Genomic DNA, 25342 nt, shown 5'->3' on the forward strand with positions numbered 1-25342 from the left:
TGCTCTCACTGTGGTGGTCTGCATGTTAGGCTCTCCTATTATATTAATAATTTTATATAATAAAAATAAATGTTACCAAATAAGGTATATTTCAAAGTAAAACAAATTAAATCCGTTTTTTTCATTAATGCATAACATAAGATATATAAAACATTTAGTATATATAAAACATTTAGTTATATTTTCGCATTATGAAAATATTTAACAAAAAATTAATATTTTTAATAAACATGTTTATACATATTTAGAGTGTATTGCATATATACATTTTTAAATGCATTTTCAGAATATATTGAACCTTTAGCTAGTGCAATCAGAGCTACCCAATGCATCATTCCTTTTGAGTATCATGGCTCTGAGAAAAAAGTAGCCCTATACGCAGATCACTGTAATGGTTTTCACAAGTAACTTAGTCTCATTCCCAATAGTATTAGATGCTTTGGATCAGTTTGGAAATATCTCAGGTTATTAAGTTAACCAGAAAAAATGGAAATTATGGAGTGGAACTCCCAAAGTAACAACTCTTCAGTAAAAGAAAGGATAAGATATTTAGGAGTTCTGGTGCTGAAGGGCATTGATGCAATAGCTTAGTTGAATTTTAATAAAATGGTGATTGAGACTAGGAAGTTATTAAAAGTGTCGGGAGGTCTTCCACTCTAATTTATTAGGAGATCTAATGCCCTAAAGATGTCAATACAACCAAGATTTATATATATTTTTAACATAATTCCAATAGAATTCAGGCAGAATGGTTAAAAAAAATTCCAAGGAGAGTTGAGTAGCTTTATTTGGGCCTCAAAAGGAATAAGTATAGCATGGAAAATGCTCCAAAGAAAAAAAGTACAAGGGAGGATTGCCAGCCCAGATGTTTATCAATACTGTCGAGCATTCCAATTCAAGAATGTGACACCACTACTTATGGAACACCTAGCCTATGTTCCATACTTCCAAGCAATGACTAAGAACCTGCCGACGAAGGGTAGCTTTTTCCTCTATAAGTTTGGACAACAAAAGTACTTTAAAAAAGTGAGGCTGAAGATACTGCTGTCTGCCTGAAAACTATGGTATAAAACTAGAAGAACCCTAATAATACCACATTACAGTGCCTATTACCCAATATGGGCCTCCCCAGGAACCCCAAAATGCCTGAAGGACAAACATTCAATTCCCTATTTGAAAGAGGGAATAATAAAATGGGGAGAGTTGGTTGAAGAAAATACTTTTATTGGCTGGGAACACCCATCAACATTTACCAAGGGCAATTTGTCCAAATTTAGATTTTATCAATGGCAAGCTGGGCCAAGAACTTGGGAAAAGATGGGACAGGAAATAGAGCACTAGAGGACAAATTACAAGGAAGTTTACTGCAAATGAAAGAAGTATCAAAATGGTACTGGATGCCTGTCGGGGAAGAGGAATTCACATTGCCTGCAGAGGCCTGGGGGAGGGACCTGTTTATGCTAGACATACAAGACCTATGGTAAGTATCAATGTCAGCTTTATGGTATAAAATTAAATCTGCACCTCTGAGAAAAAAATAATTTATTTACACACATAGAGCTTAAAAAAGCTGATCAAGATGGGAAGCCAAGAGGTGAAGAGTTGCTCTAAATGCAGAGAAGAGAGGGTAAATGACATCCACATGTTTCGGCAGTCTCCCCAGCTTCAGATGTACTGGCATGTTGCGGTAAGGTCCTCACGGAAGTGATGGGTCAAGATGTCGAGGTAAGCATAGAATTAGTCATGTTTGGGGTTATAAGCAATAATGGAATAATGATTAATTTAAGTAAAAGACCACAAAACTGTTATTTGTGTTAATACTGCTGGCAAGACGAGAGATATGCATAAAATGGATACTTCACGGTCCTCCAACGCAGTGGGAATGGCTGGCATCAGTCCAAATGGTAAAATAACTGGACCATAGTAGAGCCTATACTAAGAAGACTGGAATTTGGCATATATTGGAGCAGAAATATAAGGGATTACGATATATGGTAAGACATCCAATGATTGTGTATTTCAGCAACAAAGCCATAATCAAGGGAATTGCTCTGGTGGCACCAGGTGTAGACCTCCCCTTGATCTAATGGGACAGAAGGATAGGGGCCCCGTTGGAATGAAGGATCTCCCCTTTTCCTCCCAGATCTGGAAGAAGATCCAAGTTGGCACAGATGGAAAATGGAACCCTTACATTTTCTAACTTGCTTATTGCACAAATTAGGTCAAAAAAATAAAAAATAGATTTTCAGAATATACTTGGTACTTTAGAAAATTGTACTAATTTTACAAAAATTCTAACTCTTCAACATTTGTAACAGTATTCCAAATAATAATAAAGTATTTTTAATAATGATATATTTACATTGACTGCAGTGAATTTGTAGCCCAGGAAAGTTTATCGTTTAGTGTTTCCTTGATATCAGTACCTAGCAATCATCGAAGGATGTGCCTGCAAATCCCCATTTTGTCATCGGGTAGGAAAAGATGATTTTATATGTATTTGTAATACATAGGCTGTCTGGGCTTAGATTTACTTACTGTAAGTATAATTTGTGTTTTGCAGATTTCTCAGTTAGTCAATACCCTCGCCCTCACAACACTGTCTGGTGAACCTAGACCTAATGTTGAAATTGTTTTTAGCAAACTTAGGCGCCGATTACGATGTCACGCGGAAAGCCTCTAACTGGCAGTCGGATTCTCCTAGGCTGTGTCGGAACCCATCCGCCCGACTTTGTCGGATTCCAAACCGCTCGACGATTACGATGTTCGCGGTCAGAAGGGAAACCGTTCGGTCATTCCGTATCAGTTCCGACCGGCCCTTGGAGAACCTATGTCTGATTATATGTATATATATATATATATATATATATTCTGCTCCAAAGGTGTCCACCTGTAAGTAGCACTCGACCAGCAGCTTGATTTATGTGTAGGTAAGGACGGGGATCCGCTCGCAGGAGCCGCTCCGTAGTGGATTTGCCTGACGCGTTTCGAAGCTCCATATGCTTCTCTTCAGAGGCTTTAACGGAAACGGTGTGCACAACCGCTAACCCACTTCGCCATTTAACAAATCCACTACGGAGCGGCTCCTACAAGCGGATCCCCGTCCCTACCTACACATAAACCGAGCTGCTGGTCGAGTGCTACTTAAAGGTGGACAACTTTTGGAGCACCACCCCGTGAATATGTCATGCCACACTTATCTTCGCACGGGTTATATTGCCCCATCTAACGTGCCTTCCTCGATGCCTATGTTATAACGCACAGTGCTATGCCATACATATTACAATCTGGGATCCATATCTTTGTCACAGTGCATATGCAACGTTACACTCCCCAGCACATATTTTATATTACAACTTTAGAGACTAGTTAGGTTACACAACACTGCCCTGTGCATATTACACTCCAAGGCTCACATCGCATAGCACGCGCTAGTGCCTGTGCTATCTCGCGCTCTCCAATGAATCTGTCATTGCGCACAATGTATTGCATATTATATTTCACGCCTGGTTCATCTTACATCACACTTTTTGGTGCATAGTTTATACCATACACTATATCTAGTTTTCATTTTCAATCGTGCTCTCAGGACTATGTTCTATATAACACTGTGTTCAACTACCCTTTTCACGGGCATTACATTTTGCGATAGGGGGTGGAGGGCCAGGGGGTGTTTCTGCCAAGTGAGCCCGGAGTCACAGTCACAAACGTCCTCTTGTTCCTGAATAAAAGTGAGATTATGCTGCATACTTGTTCATATTTTAAGTAGTTCGCACAGACACACGTTTTAAAAACAATAAAGTTCCTAATACCCGCCTTCTCTGAACAGTTAGCTTGCTGCCCCATCCCCCTCCTCCCTACCCTCTGTTGTGTGAATCCATGGACTAGCCTCCTCCCTCCTGCCATGCATGGTCTGATGTGCTGCCACTGCCCTCAATTTAGTATGATGTACCAGTCCCCTCCTCCTGCCCTCCATTGCCCAATTCAATTCCCCATCATTGACCTCCTGCTTAAACTCTGTGCTTAGCTTGCTGCCCCTATTCTCCTTCCCCCTGCCCTCCGATGTCTTTGTGCATGCCCCTGCTCCATCCTTTTTGCCCACCATGTTCCATGGACCTGCCACTCCTATCTACTCTGCGTGTTCTGTTGAGCTGCCACTTCCCTCCCACCTGCCTAGCATTGTCAGATGACTGTAACCTGTCCCTGCCACCTCCACCCTGCCTGTCCACATGCCATGCCCCTATCCTCTTCCTCCTGTCCTACATGGTCCATTGTACTGCCACACCCTTCTGCCCTCCCTGGTCTGTTGTGCTGCAACTGCTCCTCCTGCCTGCCCCGTGTGGTCTGTTGTGAGGCCCCTTCCCCTGAACTTTCTTGTCTGTGCACAGGTCCTGACCCTCCCTTCTATCCTCCATCGTCCTTTGTTCATGCCCCTGCACCCTCCTTCTTGCCCATCATAGCCATTGTGCTGCCACTAACCCTCCCACTTGCCATGCATGGTCTTCTGTGCTGCCATGGCCCCTCCCACCTTCCCTGTGTGGTCAGTTAGCTACCCCTGACCCCCTCCCACCTTCCCTCCATGGTCTGTGTGTATGCCATCACAGTCTCACTGTTGCTCTTCATGGTGTGTCTTGCTTCTAGTGCCCATCCTGCCTGACCTCCATGGCTATCTTGCTGCTCCTGCCCTGCCCCCTTGCCCCCAGCCCTCTGTTTACATGTGCAGACCCCTACTCTCTCCCTCCTGGCTTGTCTGTTCCATTGTAATGCCCCTGATACGTCCCTCCTGCCCTTTAAGGTCTGTTATGCTGCAGCTTTCTCTCCTGTCTGTCCATTATGGTCAGCTAGTTACCATTGTCTCTTGCCCCTCTGTTCTCTGTTGTCCATGTGCATGGTCCTGTCCCCTCCCTCTTGCTTTCTATGGATTGTTGTGCTGCACTCCCGTCCCGCATGCCCTGTGTGGTGTATTGTGCTGCTGCAAACCCTGATGCCTGCCCTGCAGGGTCAGTTTGGTGCACCTCTCCATGTCCCTCCTGTGCTCTGTTATCCAAGTCCATGTCCCTACCCCATTTCCTTCCATGAACCAATGTACCATACTTGCAAACATTTTGAACTTGGTAAGAGGGAGATTTTTTAAAATAACTGGGGTATTGATTTTCCCCTTTGAGTTACATTGAAAAAGAGGAGATTGTAGACAGGAGACAGATCAAATAAAGCCCATTTGAGCTTAAAAACATTGGACGTTTCCTGGCTGAATCGGGTCTGTTGGCATGTATGGTTGTACTACCATTGCCTCTTCCTTCTGCCCACAATGGTCTATTACATTGCCACAGCCTCTCTTGCAAGTCCTGTATTGTTGGTTTGTTGCCCCTGCCCCCCTTTCCACTGCCCTCCATAGTCTGTTGTGCTGCCACGACCCTTCCTGCCTGCTCAGTGTGGTTAAATTGTTGCCTTTGCACCCTCCTACCTGCCTTCAATTTTCAGAGTCCGTGCCCCTGGCCTCTGCCTCTCAACAGTATCCTAATGAACAACTAGATTGCTAACATTCTATATTTATTACAAAAGTGTGGAACGCCTGACGTCATCTTGATGTAATCAAAACTGTAATACCTAGAGCATTTCCTTTAGAAATTACATATATGAGAGGGTCTTATTGGCATCAAAATTATGGTTAGTGCTCTAAAAGACTAAAATAAGGACATATTTTCTGAGTTTTCAAATAGCGACAAAGCACTTTTAAATTATTTGTTATCTTTATGTTTTTTTATCCAGTTGACCACTTGATTTAATGTTGCACTTAGGGGAGAGGATGTGGTGTTACTTCCAGAACTGTAGACTTTGCAACTGGGGAACCAGGTTGGAGTTTCTGCTTCATCTCGACATTCTGTGATTCTGGTCAAATCAATTAGTCTCCCCATGTCTACAACCAAAATGAATTTGTTCTTGTGTGATGTAACCAATGCTCATGTAAAGCACTCCAATACCTGACAAGTCTGCTCTATATAACACTGCAAAAACACAAAATAATAAGTGTTTTGCACACTTCTGTCATTGGGCTATATTTGGGCTACATCTGGGTGATTTTGGGCTACATTTGGGCTCTTTTGTCTCCGGTGGCCATCTTGGGAGATTTATTTGTTATGAAGTTTCCTAATTTCCTCATGTACTGCAGTCTCCTCAGTAGGAAATGCTTTCAGTTTTTTACTTTGATTCCATCATGAAGGTGTTCAGATATGTCACACATTTGCCATAAATTCTGAAAGTTAGCACTCTAGTTGCTCATTAGATCACTGTAGTAAAACTACTGTTCACCATGGAAGTCTGCTCCTGGTATTAAAAGTGCATGTTTCAGTCTGCATGTCAGAATTTTTTAATGAAATAGAAGAGGATTTGAGAAGTCACTCAAAATGTGCCCTCATTTTCTTTCTTCAGCATTAATCATAATTTCTATGGCAAAATGAACCCCCTCATTGTGTTCCTTTTTAAATTAAATGTTTTAAGTGTTACCAGTTTATTCCAATCAAGATGGCTTCAGGCGTGCCATACTTTTGTCATAATGAAGACAGTAAGCGCTCTAGTTGTTTTTAAGAACACTCTGGGACATTCTGTCATTGGGCTATACTTGGGCTACATCTGGGTGATATTTGGGCTACATTTGGGCTCTTTTGTCTCTGGTGGCCATCTTGGGAGACTTATTTGTTATGAAGTTTCCTAATTTCCTCATTTACTGCAGTCTCCTCAATAGGAAATACTTTCAGCTTTTTACTTTGATTCCATCAAGAAGGCATTCAGATGTGTCACACATTTGCCATAAATTCAGAATGTTAGCACTCTTTTTGCTCATTAGATCACTGTAGTAAAGCTACTGCTCACCAGGGAAAACTGCTGCTGGTATTGAAAGTGCATGTTTCAGTCTACATGTCAGAATTTTTTAATGAAATAAAAGAGGATTTCAGAAGTCAAAATGTGCCCTAGTTTTTCTTTCTGCAGCACTAATCATACTTGTTATGGAAAAATGAACCCCCTCATTTTGTTCCTTTTTAAATTAAATGTTTTAAGAGTTACCTCTTTAATCCAAGCAAGATGGCTTCAGGTGTGCCATACGTTTATCATAAGTAGGACTGTTAGCGCTCTAGTTGTTCTTTGGAACACTCTGGGAAGCTACAGTAGAACACAAAGGAATCAACTGACAGTCTCTGCCCTTGTTGGATGTACATGTTTTACTGAGAATGTCAGACTTCATTCTCACATGACTGAGAAAGATAATGTGAATTTACAGAAAATAAGCTCTCAGTTTAGCTTATAGATCACCTTCCAAACCTCTGTGGGAAAAGCAGGAGAAAATATTTTTCTCTCAATCCTGATATCCCAGCAGAAGGCTTTTTCACATGGTGAAATCACCTTAGAACATACCACAATTCCTAAAATGAGTATGGTACCATCAACAAATGATTTATAAGGTAACTAAAGTCTTAAAACCTTCTATTAACTGCAATGCTTTTTAATGAGGTGCTATCATGTATATTGGTCCCAAGATGGCTGCCAACACTTCTTGGATGAAGTGCTGACAGCCAATCAGATCTCAGGATGAGATGTGTGGTTAGGCTCCGCCCACATATATATATGATTTTACTTTTGATTTTCTCAGGAACTACTGAACAGATTGACACCAGACCTGCAAAAGGCACTTCCCTGAGCTGAGGACTACCTCTCTGCCAAATTTCAAATAATTCTGTTCAGCCGTTCGGGCTGTACCTTGGGCTAAAGGTCCCTATGGAAAATTGCATGGGGAAAACACGTTTTGGGACCCCCCTTTTTTCTCAGCCCCCGCTTGACGAATCCCCCTGAGACTTTCAGGGTAGGAGCGGAGGGGAGCGCCCCACCTATTTTGAAAATTTTGCGAGGATTCGTCAACCGGCGCCAAAGTTATTCCAAATAGAATGTTGCGGATTTCCTATGGAAACACGGTCCTAACTATAACTATCTACTGGCGACCGCCAGTAGATAATATATATATATATATATATATATATTTGAAAAGGTAAGCAGACTTAGGAACTGACATGTTAAAACACACTGACCAGCAGTTTAATGCTACGCATTTCAGGCTTACGCCCTTCTTCAAAGCCAACTGCTCTCCAGGACGGCCAAACATTACTGCCAGCATTTTCCCTCCATTTATTCAAGTCACGCCCCAAGTGGGCCGGCAAATCACATTGCCCGCAAAGCATAATGGTGCTGGTAGTTCCTTACCTATGTAGGTCTGTTTGTAGCCATCACTGGTTTTCAAAGTTCTTTAAATGGTGCTTTAAAACAAGGAAACACAGCTCTCTTTACAGGCATCTCCTCCTGTTCCACCCGCAGTCAATATAAAACAGCAGGCGGCCCCGCTTGGGATCTTGCGGTGGTGCTTCTCTCAACCTAGACGGGCCGAATTATTTATTTGAAAAGGTTTGCCATCTTGTGAGATGCACTCCCAGGAAGTAAGCAGACTCAGGAACTGAAATGTTAAAACACACTGACCAGCAGTTTAATGCGACGCGTTTCAGGTTTACGCCCTTCTTACAGGAACTATTGTTATCCCAATTATTAGCCTGGAAAAGCATGGGCCTGCTTAGTTGGGAGCAGTTTAAATACCTTAAGAAGGAGCATGCTACTATCCCGGTAATTTATTTTATACCCAAAGTACATAAAAATATTAACAAACCACCGGGACGCCCTATTATAGCAGCATGTGATGGCCTTTTGGAGAACCTTTCTGGTTACATTGATTTTTTCTTGCAGGACTTTGTTAAAAGTCTCAAATCATTTGTGCAGGATACATGCGACTTTCTGAGAAAAATTCAAAACATCACATGGGAGCCCACATTTCTGCTGATAGCGCTTGATGTGTCAGGCTTATACACATGTATTAAGAACAAGGACGATATGAGGGCAGTTGAATATTTTTTAATGAATAGGCCAATTGCATTTTCTCAACACATTACCATGCTCCTTAAGATGTTATTATTCTGCTTGGAAAACAACTTATTTTTGTTTGATGGCAAAATGTATCAGCAGACTCAGGGCGTTGCTATGGGGGCCAGCTTCTCCCCAAGCTATGCCTGTTTGTTCATGGGATGGTGGGAGGAGCTGGTCCTCATGCAACAACATGAGCAGATTTTTAATAGGAGTGTGGTAACGTGGCTACGCTATATTGATGATTTATTTATAGTGTGGGATGGGGATGTGGAAAGTGCAACTTCTTTTATAGAGGTATTAAATAACAATGCAGTCAACCTACATTTTACTTCAGATATTAGCAAGGATATGGTCACGTTCTTGGATGTAAGAGTCCAGGTTATGAACAACAGGTTATCCACTACCCTTTTTAGAAAACCTACAGCAGGGAACACACTACTGCATCCCTCCAGCGAGCATCCGCCCCATCTTATTAGGAGCATTCCCTATTGGGAGATGCTGCGCATCAGAAGGATATGCAGTGAGGAAGCCGACTGTAACAGTAACGAGGGAGAATGTCGGAGCAGGTTTTTAGCCAGGGGTTATGGGCCAGATGTTATTGATTCAGCAATTGCCAAATCTAAATCTTTGATAAGACAGGACTTATTAAAATATAAGGAAAAACATACCAGCAATGTTACAGGAGAGGAACCCACAAGGTTGATTCTAGGTTTTTCGTGGCAGGTAAAACAGATAAGGGCGATTGTGAGGAAAAATTGGCCCATTGTAAGGGACGACCCAGTGATTGGAAGGTTGCTACCGCACAATCCAGCGGTAACCTTTAGAAAGACCAACAGCATGGGTATGGAACTTGCTAGAAGCAACCTTGAAGTACGTGGGAAGGGCTCATGGCACGGAAAGGGTTTTATAAATGCTAGGTATTTAAGGCCTGTAAATATGGGGTTAACACTACAACATACACAACTGCATTCAGTTCCAGAACTTGCAATATAGGTCAACATCTCACATGCAAGACAGAATTTGCGGTTTATGTGTTAACTTGCAGTTGCAATATGAAGTACATAGGCAGCACGAAATTGCCAGTGCAGAAAAGGATCCTTCAGCACATCCGGGCAATTCTCAACAATGATGAGAGTTATCCGGTTGCAAGACATTTCAAGATGAGCCATAACAGTGATCCAAAACATCTTAAATACTATGCTATAGAGGCCATAATTCCCCCAAAAAGAGGTGGGGACAGGGAATCACAATTGAGGAGGTTGGAAACAACTTATATCCTGCAATTTGACTCCATGTACCCCAAGGGGCTCAATGCTAGTGAGGACTTGTATACGTTTTTATGAAGATGCAGGTTGATGGAAAAATAATAAGAACTATATGGAAATAAGCGGGCATGAGGATTTGACAATAAGAGAAATATATACCCGCTAATTTGACAAATATTGATTGGTGCCACCTAACAGTAAAAAAATGTATTGCAGATTTTAGGGTAATTTATATATTTATGATATTTAAGGTTGGAGTTTTAAAAAAATCATTTTAGGAAAGTGTATTTTTATACTTCCATTTATATATTGTGATTTTCTGAGGGATCTACCTATTTTATCTATCAACAATGTGAATTGCGGTCCTTAAAATATTTGCACTTTAAAGATTGATGGGGTTGCACAAATTTTATCCTTTTATATTGGATGTTGTTTTTGCAGCAAGCATTGTGTAAAACTGAAATTTAAATTGTTGTGCTGAAAAATGTGGGCCCTTTAGGGAAATTCAACGTCAGAGATGCCACTTTACTGGTACAAGAAACTATAGAGTGTTTGATTTTAATTTTTTAAGGGATTCACGTTGAACGTTATTATTTTTTAATATTTTCAATGCACTATATATGGTTTCACAGGTTGGACATAGTGAAGAACTGGAAATAGCTTATGCATTTATGCTATAATTGTACTGTACATATTATTATGCACTGATATATACTGTTATGTCTCTTTTTTTAAAATTTGAAAAGAGCATATGATTTTAATGGCCAGGGCAGCAACATTTATGTTTTTTATCAATGGCCATTAGTTATTACAAATTTTGTAGTGTTTCTTCTATGTCCACACAATTGCTATTGCACTTTAAAAAGCGAGCAAAGTTGCGATTAGTTGTCATGTGATCAAGGGCGGGATCGCCCGAAACGCATAATGGCGGCTTTGGCAGAATCAAATGATGCACAAGATATTTGGGTCCACGCTCGTTTGTTATATATGCTAAAACACCAAGTGGTGCCTCCAAACGTGTTTGGTCGGTGCTCACTCGCCACTGCAGCCGGATTTGAAGGTATAACTGTTCTTTGTCCCCCTTATCAGGCATCAGGTAAGAGAGAATCTGGACTTCATGTTTTACCAGCTTGCAGGTGCTGGTCCTGTGACACGCCCTCTCGGTCTGGAGAGACGCGGTTTACCTGCAATCTTTTGGTGGATTGTTAAACGCGTCGCCCCCCCCCGGTGCTGGATTCCCACTTGGAGGAGACTAACACATGGGGAGAGAGGAGGCAAATGTGTGTTGCCTGATAAGGGGGACAAAGAACAGTTTTACCTTCAAATCCGGCTGCAGTGGCGAGTGAGCACCGACCAAACACGTTTGGAGGCACCACTTGGTGTTTTAGCAGTCCTTTCACTGTATGGGCTCTAACGGAGGACTTCAATGCCCAGCATGCAACGGTACTGAAGGAGAGCGCGAGATGCCTTACACCTGTGAGGCGAAGGAGGGGCAAGTGATCACATGATTAGGAGTGTTCACAGACTTAAACACTGTCATAATGGACCCCTGGGATCAGCGAGAAGGCAGCAGAGACGGGCACTGAAGAGGCCAATCCATGGCTGAAACGCGTCTGCCCATTGTTTCAGGGACATCTTTTGCCAGCGCGGAAAATCAATAAATCTGTTGTGTATTCCCCCGGAGCTGTGTCACACTCTTTCTTTAGTAAGAGAGAATCTGGACTTCATGTTTTACCAGCTTGCAGGTGCTGATCCTGTGACACACCCTCTCGGTCTGGAGAGACGCGGTTTACCTGCAATCTTTTGGTGGATTGTTAAACGCGTCGCCCCCCCCCCCGGTGCTGGATTCCCACTTGGAGGAGACTAACACATGGGGAGAGAGGAGGCAAATGTGTGTTGCCTGATAAGGGGGACAAAGAACAGTTTTACCTTCAAATCCGGCTGCAGTGGCGAGTGAGCACCGACCAAACACGTTTGGAGGCACCACTTGGTGTTTTAGCAGTCCTTTCACTGTATGGGCTCTAACGGAGGACTTCAATGCCCAGCATGCAACGGTACTGAAGGAGAGCGCGAGATGCCTTACACCTGTGAGGCGAAGGAGGGGCAAGTGATCACATGATTAGGAGTGTTCACAGACTTAAACACTGTCATAATGGACCCCTGGGATCAGCGAGAAGGCAGCAGAGACGGGCACTGAAGAGGCCAATCCATGGCTGAAACGCGTCTGCCCATTGTTTCAGGGACATCTTTTGCCAGCGCGGAAAATCAATAAATCTGTTGTGTATTCCCCCGGAGCTGTGTCACACTCTTTCTTTAGTAAGAGAGAATCTGGACTTCATGTTTTACCAGCTTGCAGGTGCTGATCCTGTGACACACCCTCTCGGTCTGGAGAGACGCGGTTTACCTGCAATCTTTTGGTGGATTGTTAAACGCGTCGCCCCCCCCCCCGGTGCTGGATTCCCACTTGGAGGAGACTAACACATGGGGAGAGAGGAGGCAAATGTGTGTTGCCTGATAAGGGGGACAAAGAACAGTTTTACCTTCAAATCCGGCTGCAGTGGCGAGTGAGCACCGACCAAACACGTTTGGAGGCACCACTTGGTGTTTTAGCAGTCCTTTCACTGTATGGGCTCTAACGGAGGACTTCAATGCCCAGCATGCAACGGTACTGAAGGAGAGCGCGAGATGCCTTACACCTGTGAGGCGAAGGAGGGGCAAGTGATCACATGATTAGGAGTGTTCACAGACTTAAACACTGTCATAATGGACCCCTGGGATCAGCGAGAAGGCAGCAGAGACGGGCACTGAAGAGGCCAATCCATGGCTGAAACGCGTCTGCCCATTGTTTCAGGGACATCTTTTGCCAGCGCGGAAAATCAATAAATCTGTTGTGTATTCCCCCGGAGCTGTCACACTCTTTCTTTAGTAAGAGAGAATCTGGACTTCATGTTTTACCAGCTTGCAGGTGCTGGTCCTGTGACATGCCCTCTCGGTCTGGAGAGACGCGGTTTACCTGCAATCTTTTGGTGGATATATATATATATATATATATATATATATATATATATATATATATATATATATATATATATATATATATATATATATATATATATGTGTATATATATATTAACTTAAAAAACCATAGGTTTCACACAAGTTATAGTTAGCTGTACATTTCACTCGTAAAAAACCAATGAAATTCCACGTTATAGTTAGATCAGGTAACTATAACTTGCGCCCCCGCAATGCACTGCTGATGACGTCACATATTACATCACTTATGACATGGTCAGTGACATCACTCATGACATCAATGATGATATCTGAAATGACACATTGTGCATTGCGGTCGCGCAAGTTATAGTTACCTGATCTAACTATAACGTGGAATTTCATTGGTTTTTTACGAGTGAAATGTACAGCTAACTATAACTTGTGTGAAACCTATGGTTTTTTAAGTGAATTTGCAAGGTTTTTTAAATGCTAATTCCTAACTATAACGTGTGTGAAACCTATGGTTTTTTCAGTGAATTTGTACGGTTTTTTAAATGCTAAGTTATGTATTTATTTTTAATTTTTGCGCGCACGGTGCGCTTCGCGCACCGAGCGCCCACATTACGCATTTCGTACCGTGCACGCCTCGACATTTTTTACAAAATATCAATAGTTTTTTTCTCCCTTGGGGGTCCTTAGATTTCTATATTAAATGTGATTGTTAATTCTTTTTTTTTTTTTACCGTACGCGTACGGTAAGCTTACCGTACGCGTACTCCGCGATTTTTTTTAAAAATTATTAAATTTATTTTTCATACTTTTTGGTCCTTCGTGAACCCCCTGACGAACGCTAGGGGGTCTGCAACTCTCTTCGTTGCCCCCTTTTCATGTTATCAACCTTTGTTTTTCAGTGCGAGAGACAGAAAATGGCGGCCGATACTTTCTGATTTCGACCGATTCGAATGTTTACAGTCATGTAACCACCAATCAGAATTGAGCTCGCGCACGGCACCGTACGCGTACGGTAAGCTTACCGTAAGCGCACGGAGCGCGCTTACAGATATATATATTGATTTAAATGCTATTTTCTCAGGACCTACTGAACAGATTTACACCAGACCTGCAAAAGGCACATCCCTGACCTGAGGACTACCTCTCTGGCCAATTTCAAGTAATTCTGTTCAGCCGTTCGGGCTGTAGCTCGGACTAAAGGTCCTATGGGAAAATGCATGGGGAAAACGCGTTTTGGGACCCCCCTTTTTTCTCAGCCCCCGCTTGACGAATCCCCCCGAGACTTTCAGGGTAGGAGCGGAGCGTAGCGCCCCATTAGTTTTGAAAAATTCGCGAGGATTCGTCAACCGGCGCGAAAGTTATTCCAAATAGAATGTTGCGGATTTCCTATGGAAACACGGTCCTAACTATAACTATCTACTGGCAACCGCCAGTAGATAATATATATATATATATATATATATATATATATATATATATATATATATATATATGCTCCGGCCCATTTTAGTATCTCGCAATCATCTACTGGAACCCACTCTGGTCAGATGGACCTTTTTACTTGCCCAATAGCGTGGAGGGAAAACAACACAATTATCAAAATTTCTGTCCGCAATTTGCCATAATCAAAGACTCGAAACTTAATCTCATGGCTCTCTGGTTTTTATTATCAGCATAAAGATTTGCAGATACAAAGTCCTCAATACGAGGCACAACAAGTACATAGGCACTAACACAAAAGCTACTCTACGGAGAATCCGCATACGGCTAAAAATAACTAAAAGTACAATCTCTAGAAGCATGAGGTAGAACACCACCAAGCAAATGTCGATACTAGGGACACTGAACCATACCATCTCTGTCCCTACTCTGCACTAGATGACATCCCTACTTAGCAATCCCTTGAGACCCTCATCGAATAAAAGGTGTCAGAGTGAAACTTCATAAGAAGACTTCACTTAGAGAGCTGGTCTAAGTTGCCCCCTCTATCTCTTCGCCTAGCCTTCCTCTGCTCTGGGCTGCTCTGATCTGCTTCCACCCTCGGGGCGCTGTCCCTAATACAGAACCCCAAATCTCAGAACACGCCCTTTGCGCCTCCTCTTCTGCGGGGTCGTCTTTCAGTAAATTTCCACAGAGCGCTGTCCAGTTCCATCGTCCATCGCTTGGCCTTGAGTCCCAGACGCCATCCGCACTAGGAGTTACGATTGGCACATTCCAACACACTCCCATGTCTGGCTTTTACTACATAAGTCAATTTGTGAACAAAGAGCTTCTCTACTAACGAGCAACTGTCCTTGCACCTGGGGTGAGATCATGCAAAGCAGACATTCTTCACATCTTTTAAGTTGCAATTTACTACAGCCTAAAACCTCTACTGGAATAAATCCTTTTTGGCCTATTGCCCTTGGCTAACATAAGAAAATACCAGGCCTTTCGCCTCAACGATATATGCGAATTCTGGCCACTACTTCGGTTACACAAGCAGGTTTCAATCACAGTATTGACATTTACGTCTTTCTTTCATGTGTGGTCAAACTAAACAGTCCACAGACACGAAGTCTAAGTTACACATTTCTAACGCCACATTACTTTTCATGTAAGCTAAACTCTATACATTTCTCTAATACATTTACAATGTGCTTGTACATAGCTGGCACTTCTATTAAAGTCGATATAGGTTATACAATTCGTAATACATTGCACACAAAATACCTGAGTACACATTTGATTATATGCGGGTGCCGACTAACAGTGAGTATAATGCACCCCTACAATTTTCAAACTTTTTAAGCGCTACATCAGTTCCCCCCTTTGATGACATCCGTCATCACACCATTACATTTCTCTTCTTTAGAACTGATTTAGACCGCGCTAGTCATAACTTTACCATGTCGAACTCCCTCCAGTTTCTTAAGACTCTCATATTGCTGCTCCTGGAGCTTCGCCATCCTTTTCTCGTTTGCCTTAAGAGCCCTTTCAACCTTGCCTCCTTGATACCACTTCCATGCCTTCACGCATCCCCACAAACAAATCACGCAAACCACAGCAATGATAATTGGCTTCAACACTGATCCCAGAAATCCTCTTCCCAAATTCGCAAACCAAGTTCCCACTCTTCCAAATCCTAATCCAATCTTCTCCCACACATTCTCCTCCGTCAAATCCATAATCTCCTTGTGAATAGTCGTGATGTTGTCTATGTACTTCCCTATCTCCTTCGTGTTGTCTGGAATATATGTGCAGCATTCCTGAACCTTCAATAATTTGCAGACTCCGCCCTCTTTGGCTAATAACACGTCTAAAGCAAGGCGATTCTGCATAACCATATTCCGTATCGACAACATCTCTCCAGCCACCAACAACAAAGATCTCGCCGTGTTCATAGACAACTCATCAACCACAGTCGCCAACCTCCTAATCTTCACATCATTCAACACCACACCCATACTAGGTATCATTGCTCCGTATATGTCCCCAATCACTGCACCGGCGTTCGTAGCCCTACGTTTCCTAGACTGTCGCTTCGTCTCTAACAACTCCAAGTCCTCGGTGTGATAGATCTTCGGGAATATAATGGCCAAATAGCATATGCCATACCAATTCGCAGGTAGCCTGACATAAGCATTCTTCCCACATACATAATATACTGTCGGAATTACCTCTATTGGACCTACCATAAAATTCTTAGCAGAAGCTTCCACTGTGAAGGTCTGAGAACAAGTGCTATGTCCTACTGCGACCTTATCCGTATCGGATTGAGGCCGTCCAATACACAAATTCCCTCTCTGTACCTCATCTAACGCTATTGGTCCATAACTTCCCTTGGATCTGTGAGCCCTCTCCTCGTCTGTCCAATCTACTGGACTATCTCCGGTGTGTCGTGTCTGGGTCAACTGTCTGTATCTGTCCTCTACCTGGTCTATGAATTTCTTCTCTATCTCAGATAACGCACATGTCAGGTTATTCCTGTGAGCATGCGCCGTATCCAACTTCATAGTCGGTCTAAAATACTTCAGGAGTCTATCCTCTTTCTTGCTAGAATCATATTTGTTCAAATGCTTGATTGCTGGAACTTCAGGAAGTACCGTGTCAAAATTTGAAAAGAAATACTCGAACTGTCTCCTGTCATAGAATAAACTGAGTAATAAACTACAAGAAATCCCATATGTCAATGGGAGATGATGATACTTGATACCCTCATCCACTGAAGCAGGCAACTGCATACACACATAGCAATCCTTCACATCCATCGCATCAACATACTCATACAGCAACCTTGCATACGCATTAAGCTTGAAATCACCCTTGGACAAATCCATGTGGAGTCTGCGATCATCCCTCAACTTCGATATTTCCTGTTCTCTAATACTGACACCACTCTGCCCTGGGGTAATAGGTGTGGGTGCTCCCTGAACCTTCCCCTCTTGCCTGTGAGCCACCATGTATGAACTTATCACTACCGCAAATATGGTGATTATCACAACTCCTACCAATGTGCCTATTATCAATTTAGCCCTACGATGTGGGTTTGCAGGATCAGCCATCTTCGGAATATACCCAGTGTCCAATACAGTCTCTGAAAGGGTAAGTCTCTTTCTCATCAGTGTCTCTTTCGGGAACTTAGGCAAACCTCCCTAACTTTTCTTCGTTCTATAACGGAAAAATCCCTGATTTTGTTCTTCTTCCGCTCGGATCTAGGTTATCTTCTTCTCTGCTTGCAACCTTCTCAAATCAATCTAACATAAGCGCTGGCCCCAACAGTTCCAGGACTCCCTGCAATATTTCGAGCTTAAGAATGATCAGTTCTTGTGGGTCTGGCACAGTCGTGAACGTCGGGAACTCCAAATTGTCCAAGATCATACCTCGAATGACACTCAGGAATGGCGGACTCGGAATATGGATCGTCAAAATTCCTTCGATCTCCAATCCCGGAACCTTCAGCAACACTTCCACCCTCTGGAGCGGAACACTGTTGACCAATGTCATCGACCTCAACCTTCCCGTGCTCGGTAACCCTGGCATCAGTCACTTGATATGCCCACTCGGGTGAAGCGTACTTTCGACTTGGCACTCGAGTTCTCTTGGACCTTCTCACACCACCTTGAGGATTCTCCTCGTCTCCTGATTCTTCTCCTGGCTCTTCCGAAACTGGTGCAAGGTCTGTGTCCGGAGCCAACCTCAGGTTTACCCGGTTCTGTCTTGCGGGCCAAACCCTTTCTGCTTCGGTAACACCTCCGATCTTCTCTTCAATACCCTGTGCACTGACCTCCTCTTCTTCGGCAGAACTTGATTCTGTACTACCCACTGCACCTCTTGCTCTTTCGCCGGTTTCTGGGTCAGTACTCCTTTCACGCTCTTCCCCAATACGATTCAGTGCACCAGCAGCCGCTTCAGCAACCCTTACAGCTTGACTGGCCCTCTCAGGAGGCTCTGTCGGCTCACTGGGATCTTTGTTCTCGAGAGGGGCTGTATCTTCCAAGGGTGCTGGAACTCTACGGGTATGAGAAGCATGCACCCAGTTCGGTAAACCTCCACACTTGACAGCTGTGTTCGTGACAAGGATCACTTGGAAAGGGCCGCGCCACCTAGCATCCAAACAACTCTTCCTCACGTGCTTTCGGACTAGGACCCAATCGCCTGGGTCCAAGTCGTGGCACCGGTCACTCGCAGCTGGAACCGTTGCTGTCTGCACCTGCTGAGACACAGAACGGACCACGTCAGCAAGGCCTTTACAATAGTCCAGGATCATATCATCAGTGATATTTATCAGAGCCGTAGCAGGTATTGCAGGCAAAAGCATCGCTCTTCCCATGAGGATTTCATGGGGTGACAACCCAGTCCTTCTATCAGGCACACTTCGGAGGCTCATAAGGACCAAAGGTAATGCATCAGGCCATTTCAGAGACGTAGACGAACACACTTTCGCCATCCGAGCCTTCAGAGTTCCATTCACCTGCTCCACTATCCCTGAAGCTTCTGGTCTATAGCTACAGTGTAACTTCTGGTCTATATTCAAAGCAGCACAAAGCAACTTCATAACTTCGCTATGGAAATGAGTTCCTCTGTCCGATTCAAAGGACGTCGGGAACCCGTACCTTGGAATGAGTTCTCTCAATAATAGTTTCGCTACTGTGAGTGTGTCACATCTGCGTGTAGGGTATGCCTCCACCCACCTGGAAAAGACACATACTATCACTAATATGTACCTCAACCCATTACACTTCGGCATTTCGACAAAATCCAGCTGCATCCTATTGAAAGGTCCCCCTGACCTCCCTATGTGGCTCAACGTCACAGCAGTTCTTTTCCCTACATTCATCTGTTGACAAGTGACACACCTCTGGCACACAGTTTCAGCCACTGCACGAAACTTCGGATTGTACCAAGTCTGACGAAACACTCTCATCATGGCATCCCTACCCAGATGTACAGCACCATGTATCAACCTCGCCATGGGATTCAACAAACTTTCCGGCAACACCGCTCGTCCATCATTCGAAACCCATATATCCACATCTCCCTTCTCACATCCCGCTCGTATCCAGCTGTCACGTTCCTGTTCCGAGACCCCTTCCTGAAGCTGTTTCAGTTCCTCCCATGAGTCGGCCATTGCTAACATCTGACCGTACACCACCTCCTCCCCAGTTTCCTCGACGTGGGTCTCAGTGAAGTTGCATCCCTGTTCTGCACAAAATCGGGCTACTTCATCAGCGTAGTTATTTCCCAACGAGACGAAATCATTTCCCTTTGTGTGGGCAGCACATTTAACAACAGCAATTTCATCAGGACCTTGCAATGCTTTTAACAGTTTCCGTACATGTTCACCATTTCTTATGGGTGAACCTGAAGACGTCATAAACCCTCTCTGGGACCATAGCTGTCCGAAGTCATGAACCACACCAAACCCATACTGGCTGTCCGTGTAAATAGTTACACGGATCTTGTCGGCTGCCAAACAGGCACGAGTCAAGGCAATGAGCTCAGCCACCTGCGCGGAGTGTACTCCTTCTAAACAAGCGGCTTCAACCACACCTGTAATGGTGCATACAGCAAACGCTGCTCTCAATCGACCGACACTGTCTCTTAAACATGAACCGTCCACAAAGAAAATCTCATCTGACTCTGGGAGCGGTTCATCGACAATGTCAGGTCTCGGTTTGGTGCATAGTTCCGTAACGTCGAGACAATCATGGTCCGCACAATCTTCATTCTCATCTATAATTGGAACAGGTAACAATGTAGCAGGATTTAAAACAGCACACCTCTTCAATGTCACATTATCGGCTGCAAGGATAACTTGCTCATAACGAGTCAGCCTATTATTCGTGAGGTGCTGTGTTTTTGTCCTAGTCATCAACAATTCAACAGAGTGTGGCACATGTACAGTAAGAGGATGCCCCATCACAATGCTCTCACATCTCTCGATGCTGACACCTGTTGCCGCAACGGATCTGAGACATCCGGGCAACGCAGAAGCTACTGGATCTAAAGTAGCTGAGAAATAAGCAACTGGTCTACGGACACCTCCATGATTCTGGGTTAACACTGCTAATGCGCAACCTTCTCTTTCGCAGCAGAATAATGCAAATGCCTTGTTGTAATCCGGCATTCCCAACGCAGGAGCGCTACATAAGGCTTCTCTCAGCCTCAGAAATGATTTCAAACAGTCGTCGTCCCATGGTACCGGATCACTTACATCCTTTCGCGTCAGCCGCTGTAAAGGCTTCGCTTCAAAGGAAAAGTTTGGGATCCACTGGCGGCAATAGCCCACCATTCCCAAAAACATTCTAACTTCCCTCTGTGTCGAGGGAACTGGCATCCTCAGAATCGCATCAATGCGATCTGGAGACACTTTCCTTTTACCCTTCTCAATTCTGTGCCCCAAATACTGTACCTCAGGTAAACAGTATTGCAGCTTGTTTGGAGACACCTTGTGACCGTTCTCTCCCAGGAAATTCAACAACGCAATGGTATCGACCCTGCAAGCATCTTCTGTCTCTGATGCGACAAGCAGGTCGTCAATGTATTGCACCAAAACAGAGTTTTTCGGCAACACAAGACCTTCAAGATTCTTTTTTAGGAGCTGATTAAAAATCGACGGGCTCTCCGTATACCCCTGTGGGATACGACACCACGTTAATATACGATTCTCTAGCCTAAATGCAAAAATAAATCTACTCTCTTCATGTAGGGGGATCGAAAAGAATGCCTGACACAAATCAATCACTGTGAACCATCCAGCTTCGCATGGGATCTGGAACAGTATCACAGATGGATTCGGTACCACTGGACAACATGGAACAACTATGTCGTTTATTTTCCGCAGGTCTTGCACTATCCTGAACTTCCCACTTGGTTTCTGCAGTCCCATAATGGGTGAATTACATGGACTACCCATGATCTCCACCAGTATTCCCTGCCTAATCATAGACTCAATCACAGGTTTAATCCCTGCAACTGTTTCAGGCGATAGTTTATACTGAGGTGTTCTCGGGAATTCTGCATTCGGTTTAACCTGTATCTTCACTGGTTCCACTCCCCTGACTAAACCGATCTCCTCTCCGCTTAAATCCCACACGTCGGACGACACTGACTCCCTCAAATCCTGTGGAAGCTCCTCCATTGTCAAAGCTGGGTACATTTCCACGCACACCCGCTGATTTGCAACCTTAAAGGTCGCGTCATCATCTCTTGTCTGTACCTCTACTCCTTTCGGGGTACAGTAGATTGTGCAATTGAGCTTACACAATAAATCTCTTCCCAGCAAACAAACAGGGCTAGAATCGCACACCACGAACTGATGTCGATCCCTAAAGTTGCCTATCCTGACTGGAATCGGTTCTGTCAAGGGGCTAACTAGCCTCTTATTCGCCACTCCAACCACTTGTATGCATTCCCCCGAAAGGGCTACTCCCGGAATTACTGCTGATCTTATAGTTGACCTGGTAGCCCCCGTATCTACCAAAAAGGTAGTAGGGTGTCCATCGAGTTCTGCTTCCACAAAGGGTCCTCTCTGATCTACCTCTAGAATAGCCCTAAGTAGGCAATCATCATCCTGACCTAAACTTAGCTGCGCCAGCAAATCTGCATCCCTCTCCTCTCCCACTTCGAACATGGGCATCTGCAAATAAGTCCGAGCTCCCTGCTGTATGTTCTGCATCCGGGGTGGCTGGGGAACCTGCACCTGCGAGACGCCGGTCCCCCCTTGCATCATTCTCGGTACAGTCACCGTCTGTACCTGCTCCGCCCCAGGGACCTGACCCATTCCTCCCTCCATCTGCGGCTGATTATAGGGGTTCAAGGGACACTCGCGCCTCCAATGTCCCACCTGGTGACACTGGTGACAAGCAGTCGTCTTCTTCAAGATCGCTACATCTATGCCTGTCCTAGGGTCATCGGGCCTCGGCCTTCCCTGACCCTGCGCGTTCTGATTCCCTGTCTGATAATTTCCCTGTCTCCGCACCACTGGACCCCCATTCGGCGGTCCCTGAGCAGCTTGCATCTGAATGAGCAATAAGTTATCCTTCATCTTCTTGTGCTTGGACTCAATCTCATCCGTGCAGTACCTGGCGTACCGCAAGATCTCATCTACAGGCTTATTCTGCCAACAGATCAAATGCTGCTGTATCATAAGACTGACCTCGGGCTTCAAACCCAGCACGAACTTAGACACAAACTGTCCCATGTCCTTCGTTTCCAGCTCATCTAAACCACTGTACTGCTTAAAAGCCTTCAAAAGTCTCTCATAAAATTCATGTACTGTCTCCTTTGGCTCCTGCACTGTCCTGTCTATCTTCACCCAATCGATGTCTTGGGGTGAAACCTTCGATTTCAACCAGGTAATTACCTTATCGTACAGCCTCATTACCACGGGCGACGGACCATTCGTGACCATGTTCCTATCAGGCTCATAGTCCGGCCAATCAACAGCAATTTTACATGCGTTCCACAGATCTCCCGGAACTACGATATCGAATAAGGTGTTCAGATCTATCCACAACACCTTCGAAATCTTAACGAAACGCTCAACTTGCTTGTACCACTCTGCAGGCTTCTCCCTGAGCCTGGGAAAATCATTCGTAAATGATGCCAAATCCCCCCTGCTCCATGGTACATGCACATATCCTCCATTCGCCACCTCTCTCAAGGGAAGGATCTTTACCTCCTGCAAATCTCCTTCAGAGCTCCCTCCTTTCGCTCCCCTAGAATTCTTTTTCCTAGCCCATTTCTCTTGCCATTTGTCAAGCATCAGCCATATTCTCATAGCTACAATCAGTTCCTTAGTATGTGACCTTAGACCAACCACTCTTTTCTCTTCCAATTCCCGCTCAGTACAATGCATCCTATGGTTCCCTTGTAATGCTCTAGTCTTGGATAGATCCACCCCATATTCTCTAGCCAAACCCGCCAGTTTCTCATGTGCCACTCGTGCTTTACGAGTCACATCTTTTGCTACAAAAAGCAATTCATCTGGAGTATATGTCACTACTCTCTCAAGAGGTAGGTTCCCATATATTATTTCATCCGCCTCTGCTTTAAGTCTTACTACATCTATCATTCCTGCCTTCAAGGCCCCTTTCAACACCTGACAACTTGCTCCACGTCCCTCATCATACTCGCATTCCGGCTCCTGCTCTCTCCTTTCTTCTGGTAGTTCTATGGGAGCAGAATGGCTCGTAAAGGCAACTGGGGTTGTCCCCGCTCTGCCCATATTCCAGCTCATTTGCTTCTTTGGCGGTACCCACGACCCTGAATCTGATCTCGACTCCATCAGAGTCCTCGGCCTCACCGGTCTCTCGTCCTCTTCGCCCCTAGATGTGTCTGACACCGCTGCTAATGGTGTACTCCATTGTACAGGGCTTGGAGGTCGGGCCGTTGCCCCTTCCAACTCACTTTCCCCGCTTTCTCTCCTCGTTCTTTCTGCCACTTGTTCTGACCTCTCTCTTTCCTCTGATTCCGGACTGTATATCGACACAATCGGTCCAATGGTGACCGGTACCCTCAAGGCATCCGGTAACCTCATCTCTCTTCCAATCCTTCCACTGGTCTCCGACTGACCCTGTGAACTCGCTGTTTCAAACGAAACCAACCCTTCCACTCGGGTCTCAGGCTGGATTGTTACCCTCCTAGAGTCTCCCCTATCACCCCACCTATCATCCTCTTCATCTGGATTATAAGGGGGTGGTCTCTCGTCTAGCAATCTTTGCAATACCCCATCATCAGAATCACTATCCTCTTCCTGTGCTTTCCCATGCCTTATCCCAGTCTCCTCCATTAGCGCGGGATACAGTTTCGCTTCCTCAATTGTCTGCACTCTCCATCTTTTCTCCGCTGCGTCCCACTTGGCATCCTGAAATGCCCTAATCGACTTCCTCATTCTCTCCTGACTTCTTCCCTTTTCCTTATCATGCGCTGCTCTAATCCACGCATGTAATGCTTCAAACTGTGCTGGTCTTGGCAAGGGTTTTAAGGACCCCATCACCGTCTTCAGTTGGTACAGCACCGCTAGTCTAAATGAGCCGTACCTCGGGAAAGCTAATTCCCCTTCACCTTGTGTAACCTTGTGCCAATTCTCGATCCAAACTATAGTATGTAACCCCACATTCTGTGCCATGTAATGTGCCGGGGTATCCTCGGGAGGGGCTTCTTCTCCCCCACGAACAACCACATGCTTATCGCCTCTACACAACTCTCGCAAAGCCCTAAGGCACTTCATAATGAGCAAATTCGATCTCGCGCTCTATTTACTTCTTGTTCTCAAATCCTCCAATAACAGCGCGACTCACACCAACCGGCCTATCACAGCGCGACACTCTCTGACGTCACCTTCCTTCGTTCGCAGCAGTTCCCTTCTCCAAAACTCGTTTCACGCTTACTCACGTCCCATTCACACACTGAAATAACCAATTAAGTTACTTCTCTGGCTGTCCGTCCACAGCCTCTGACTGTTCGTCCACAGTCTCTCGACCTTGTTGACCTCAATTGGCGCCCGTCTGCCCCCGTCCGGCCAGACAGATCGCCTCTGATAGGTTACTAACACTCCGATCTGCACACCACAACCCACGACCAGCGTTAAGTTGCCATACACACACGCATTCGCTCCCCCTATC

The sequence above is a fragment of the Triturus cristatus genome, chromosome 6 (genome assembly GCF_964204655.1).
Source record: "Triturus cristatus chromosome 6, aTriCri1.1, whole genome shotgun sequence".
In the NCBI taxonomy this organism is placed as follows: Eukaryota; Metazoa; Chordata; class Amphibia; order Caudata; family Salamandridae; genus Triturus; species Triturus cristatus.